Below are 6,843 nucleotides of genomic sequence, written 5' to 3'. Positions count from 1 at the left end.
CCAAATAATTTGATGATGTGTGCGGGGCCAAAAGACTTAACATAGAAATATAATGCACTTGCTGTTTTCTTAAGGTATGAACCCAAATTATGGTTATGAGGAGTGATTCAAAGTCAAGGGCGTGGGGCCACGTCTTGTTGATTTTTTTTTTTAATCTTTTTTTATGGTTAACTCCCTTGTGGTTTGCCTAAATCCATATTTGCCTAAATCCATATAACTCTACGTAAAGCTTGTTTCGTGGAATTTTTTATTACTGAACAAATAAGATTAGCTTGAAGATTAATGAAAAAAATATTATATTAATATGTTTAGTTAGATGGGTGAATATAAATAATTAATATATTTGGTTAGAGAAAATAAAATATTATCGGAAGGGTTTTACTGAATTGCAATATTATTATACAGTAAAATCTCTCTATAGTCATAATTATGGGAGCAATTAATTTTATTACTATAAGGAGATTACAACTTAATGGAGGTATAGTTACAAAAACTATAGTTTTGATTTCTTATTTTTTAATTCATGTTTTAGTAGTGCAGTATTAAGATTTCAATTCATATTTTAGTAGTTCAAATGTTTCATTGTTCTTCAGATCTCGAGAGAGAAGAATTTAGTGGCTAACACTCTAGCTCACCTAGCTTCAGCAATGAGTCAAGAAGTGACTAATTCAATTCCGTCAAATTTCTCTCAAGTCCCAGTATCCTTGTGTCACAGGAGTCAGTCTTAATAATAGGACAGAGGTACACCTGGATGGATGCAATAGTTACTAAACTCCCTACATTCATTTAATCCCCCTACATTTGAGAATTTAACTAAAACACCTCAACAACAAAATTTAAAATTTAAAAAAAAATACACCTAACCGCCCAAAATAACTACCAACTGCCAACCACCACCGTTGGATGTCGCCGACAGTTGTCGAAACTGATGCGTGCTTTCACAAACATGCATATGTAGTAAGTACACTAGTCGCAAAAAGTAATAAAGTGATAAGTAAAATATCGTTCCCACGAGGATAGTGCTATTAAGTACCGATTTCTCTAGTTTAAGTCATAATTGAAGCAACAATAAATTGGATTGATGGAAAATTAACAACTAAATACAAATTAACAAAATATAAATTAATGATAAAGAAATTAAAACAAAACCCAACAACTTAACTAATTAAACAATACTAAAAAAAATGTTAGGGTGTTGATTTCACCTAGATATGCTAACCCAAATCATAGAATTTATTACCCAAGTTCTAATTTCTTGATTGAAAATTGAATTCCTTAAGTTGTTTGGTATTCGTTCTCAGGTTATACCACCCCACCTATTCCTATTAACCTTCCAAACCCAAAAATTGAAGTTTAATAGTTCAAGGTCTCTTAAGTTTTGAGGAACTCTATCTAGATTTCATAGATCGCATTTATCTATCTCTAGTTTTCGCTCAATCTATGGTATTTATCCCAAGAGACACAAATCACAAATCACTTATCAGTCTCATTGTGAACAACATACATTTGAATGGTGATCAAGCATCCAAAAGTCATTAAGCAAAGAGATAAACACTCAATCATGGAATTAAAACTCAAGATAAATCAATTCATATAAATTTGAATCATTGTATCAAGGTTATATCAAACCCTAGCTAAACAACTCAGTTCACACCCAAAAACAAAACAAAATTATAAAAATAAACTGAATCAAGTTTCATCATTGAAAAACAAGCAAAAGATGAAGAAATTTTCTCTTATTTGAAACTCAAATCTTCAATAATCTTCTCCTTCCATGAGTTGCCTCCCAAATGATGAACCAAGACCCTTTTCCCTTCCCTTTCATGCTAATTTATACCTCTTTCACTTAAGGACGAAGCCCTAGCAAGCCAAAACGAGTCGTTTTATTTTTCACATCTGACGCAATTTCGTTGTGGCGAATATTTTTTCTTGCCGTAGTGAGATCTTTCATGCCAAATTTGAGCATGCTAGAATCTGAATCTGGAAAAGTGGAAAACATATGAATTGTATCCCTTTAAATTATCTTTCTATGAGTTCAATAATCAGCCCAATCAGAGTCTACATATCAAGTTATGGCCAAAATACTAAAGCACGTCCAAAGACCTTTTTTTTTTTCAATTCCCAACGTACTGTTCGCGACTTCAAGCCAAGTTTTCACCCTCTTCCAGTCAGAATTAGGAAAATCCCAAAACATGAAAGTATTAGCTTTTCATAGCTTCTAACTTTAGGTCATTCCGAGTTTCCAACCTCAAGTTACGCAATTTACGCTCAAAACCGTAATTTATGCTCAAAATCATCGTTTAGGCCTGCAAAGAAAAATTAATAGAATTAAGTAGCAATTATGGCCCAAATTATATGAGAAGTATCCTAAATCCTATTGAAATTCAATACAAAATCATAGGGAAAAATAGGATTACCAAAGATGGCCCACGATCGACCGGATCTGGCCAAAGGCCGTGGATTTGGTCATAAAGCCAGATCCATTCTGGCCATTAACGACCAGATTTGTGGCCGTTTATAGCCATGGATTTGGTCATTTTTGGCCAAATCCACCGCCATCTGGCCATTTTCGGCTTCCGATCTAGCCAAAAATGGCTAGATCAGTGTACTGTCTGCCAAACCTAATCGGTTGTGCTCCATTCCGACTACTATCAACAGCGACCGATGGTGGTGGCTGACGGCCGATAGTTGTCTTGGGTGGTTGAGAGTATCTTGGGTACTATCTATGTAAATAGTGAGGGTATTTCTATCCCAAAAAATAAATATATGAGGTTAAAGAAGTCATTTCACATATTTGGGCTAATTGCTATTCAGTAGACATATGAGGGCATTTGTGTCCAAAATGCTTATTAATTAAGGGTAAAATTGGTATGAACAGTTGATTACCCCGGTAATAAAAAAATAACACTCTTTCAGACGGTAATCGAATTACCCCTTGTATTACCTACAGTAATCACAATTGGTATTGGTTGACTACCGAAATCTTTGATTACTTAACAGTCAAACGTGGTAATTGCCAGATTAAAAGATAGATTATCGATGTTATCTTTTATGACCCTAAACCAAACGTTCACTATTAGTTTTAAAAATTAGCACTAACCGCCCTTGCCATCCATGTACACTAAAAAAATTTGCTCGTAAAAGCACAATTGTTAGACATAGAATGACTATATTATCCTCACAATTTACCTATCACTACAAAGTTATTTTCTCCACACTTCTTTTTGGGTCTAGCAAGAGAAAATTCACAATGGACATGATCTCTATCATATTTATAGATAACACAATCATATAATACAACTTACTAAATCTCATATAAATTTCTAAATCTTTTCAAAGGTAGAAGTAGACGATATGTAATAAAACCTAATTTTTCTTTTCTTTACAGAGATAGGGTAGGTTTTGCATGTATACCTTTCCCTCCTCTGGTTTGGGTATAATTCCTCATCTCCTCTCCCAAGCTTGAATTTTTATGGTTTAGTGTATATTAGTGTATGCCCTAAGAAACCATTCGTGTTGTCGGTTTCAGAGCATTTTTGTCTTGTATCTATATATATCATAAATAATAAAGAAAGAGTTCTTCAATTCATATATGTAAATTGCTTCCTTTATTCAGTCATGCATTAAAATAAAGTACGTATATGAATTGTCCAGATTATCATTTAATAGGTAAATGAATTATCGAAAGGTTCCCTACGGAAGCAATATAAATTTGGGCAACTATATTGCACAGTAGGCATACCGGATGCTTCCGAAAGATATCATGAGTTGATATTAATGGATGACGATGATAGTCATTGTCACTGGGGCATTGGTATGGATTAAGGTTGGTGATTGTTTTTTCGATGTGACCGAATAACGACACAATCACTTGGAAAAGCATGTAGTCAATGATTTATCGTTTGGTTATATCAGTGTACGATGTAGTCCTTTGACCTAGACATTGTAGTCGGATCCGATTGTGCATATGATTCATACGGTGTATAAGTACGAGACTAATATGTTTCGTACAAATAAAGCATATTTTCATGCTTTGTTGCATATGCAGAAACGAACGATGGTCAAGAGGGATCCATTGACTCGGAATATAGGATCGGGATTACCTGCGACTCCATCCGGATTCAAGTTCCTAGACGACATCGATAATTTCAGAAAATTGAATCTTTGCCAGAGTCTATTATTAGTCACACAAAAGCAGTTTGTGATGACGAGTTCCGAACATATTGATCAGAGTTCGGTAGAAGATCAAGTTTAGGATTTTGACGTTCCATGAATCCATACTCGTTAGGATATCTCAATGGAGGGACTTTACTGCTGGTACGTATGATCTGAAATGGTTCGATGAAGTATTTCTTCATCGTGGTTTAGGGACTATGGCACATTGCTAGTATTTTACCATAGTCGTTGGGCCTCCGGACGGTTTCCGGATTCATCCAGAACCGGCTCACGGCTAATCCACGGTGGACCTACTGGTCCCCCAATAGCCTTGAGAAGTTAGAGAATAGGAGAGAGAAATGATTATCTGAAGAGGGCTACACCTTCCGAGGGTAATAACGGTTTCTAGAGTAATAGTTACATAGAAAACATTTGTGGACATTTTAAGGGTAAAATGGTCAAGCAATAATTAATTAATATTTAAGTATTATATCTTAAAGTGTTAAGATTAATGAATGAACAAAAATAACCTTTTAATAGTTAAAGGGTAAAAGGGTAATTTATGAGTTGTTATGTAAACTAGTTTAGTTTACATGGGCCCTTGAATAATATTGATTATTCAAAGGTAGCATATTTAAATTCGTGGGGTCCCTCTATAAATAGGTTTTTATTGGGCTTGAAGTGAAAAATAATAATGCAAATAGCCCATATATTAAGTGCAAAAGGTTTATTTTTTGTTCATTATCACTTGTTCCCCTCAAACAAACTAAAAGCTCTCTCCCCTAGCCAAGGCCATCTCTAATCCTCTCAAGGTGGTTGTTAAAATGTGGGGTTCATCCTTTTGAAGCCAATCTCATCAATCCAAAGCAAAGGAGTAGGTATCTCTCATCCAGCTTGCATGTAAACCTTTTTTTAATCCATGCTTTCATGCTTTCATTCTCCATCTCCACCACTCTTCATGCATGCTGATTCTTTTAAATGGTATCAGAGCTAAAAGCTCCTTGCAGTGTAATTTTAGCTAAAATGGCATTTTCCATGTGTTCATATGTTCATCAAACTTGGTTGAGTTTGCATGTTAGTGATATGGTTCAAAATTTTTTTTTCAAGTAATCTTTACATGCATGTCTCAGCCCATACATAGATCAAGGTATATTTCATTCTTCTTCTCATTCTTATATGTTTGAATGATGATAAGGTATAATGAGCATGCCTTAGTATTGGATGGTTGTTTGTGTAATAAGCATGTTTGATGCATGTGTATGTCTCGGCCCTCTCTTGATCTTTGGAAAACATGTTTTCTTTCTTGCTCTAATATGTTTGGGTATGTTAGAATATGATTTAAAGCATGTTTGATGATGATTATTGCATGAATGTGTTGAAAACTACATGCATGCATTATGTCATTTTCGGCCATGACTAGTTTTGGCCATAAAAATGTCATTTCATTCATGTATTGATGAATGATGTTTGGAATGTTGAATGATGATTCATTTAGAAAAATGTTCATGCATGTTCATTCCATTACTTTGATTAAATGGTTTATCGCTTTACATGCTAAATGTGTTATCTTTAATTTGATTAAAGTATATTTTTGCATGAATGTATGCAAATGTTGCAAGTTGTTAGTAGTGGAATTTGATGTTGTATAAAGTTATGGATATTATTCATATGATGATTATGATATTATTATGATTGTGGTAATTTTAATGTAGGATGTTTAATTTGATTAATTATCTTATATGCATCATGCATGGCATAAATTTTAATTTTTTAAATGTAATAATTTGATTGTTGAATGGTTTCAAAAATGATGATGCACGATGGCATGATTGTCTTGAAAAGATAATATGTCATAAAGTATTACTTTAGTTAAAAGTAACGTTATCATAATGATTACTTTTGGAGTAATAAACCCCTTATCTATGTCATGCATGACTTTTGTGAAAAGTATTGAAATGATGCAACTTAATAGATATATCTTTGGGTGAATGACAAAAGTGTTTGTGTAATGATTCCTATAAAATGTGTAATTGTTGCATGGCCAAAGTTATAATTAAATTACCACATGAATATAATATAATTATCTATTAGATATTAGATTTTTATATATTTATATTCATGCCTTTATAATTTGTTTATTATATTGGGATGAATGTTTAAATTTATTTATGTGATGATGAATACTAGATTAGAGGTTGATCATGGGCGCCATTTGGTTTTCAAAAATTTCAAAGTATTTGTAATATTCTTTTATTAAATGGCTTGTAATAATTAAATTTTATTTTTATTTTAATCGGCCTGCGTGCCTAATCCAATGTAATGGAATCGGCTAGACGAACCGAGAGCATCCGGTGACGATCCAATCGAAGATAAGTATTGGGGTAAATAGTTTGCCTTTAGGATGTATTTTCGAAAGCCCCATGGTCAACCCACATGCTTTAATTTATGCATATATGTGATATGTATAGTTTTAATTAAACATGCATGCTAAAATAAGATAACTAAAGGTTAAACCTAATCTCCCCAATTTAAAATTATTAAATCCAAGTCTCCCTTGTGGATAACTAAATTCTTTGATTAAATTTTAATATCCCAAGATTTCTATTATGTGAGGGTACAATCTTTATATCATAGATAGTTGATCGTGTTCTTGGATGGATATTTTCACCTTGACCAAGAATTCTATTA

The sequence above is a fragment of the Pistacia vera genome, unplaced genomic scaffold, assembly GCF_008641045.1.
Source record: "Pistacia vera cultivar Batoury unplaced genomic scaffold, PisVer_v2 Contig1002, whole genome shotgun sequence".
Lineage (NCBI taxonomy): Eukaryota > Viridiplantae > Streptophyta > Magnoliopsida > Sapindales > Anacardiaceae > Pistacia > Pistacia vera.
Note: the sequence above shows the minus strand (reverse complement) of the source record.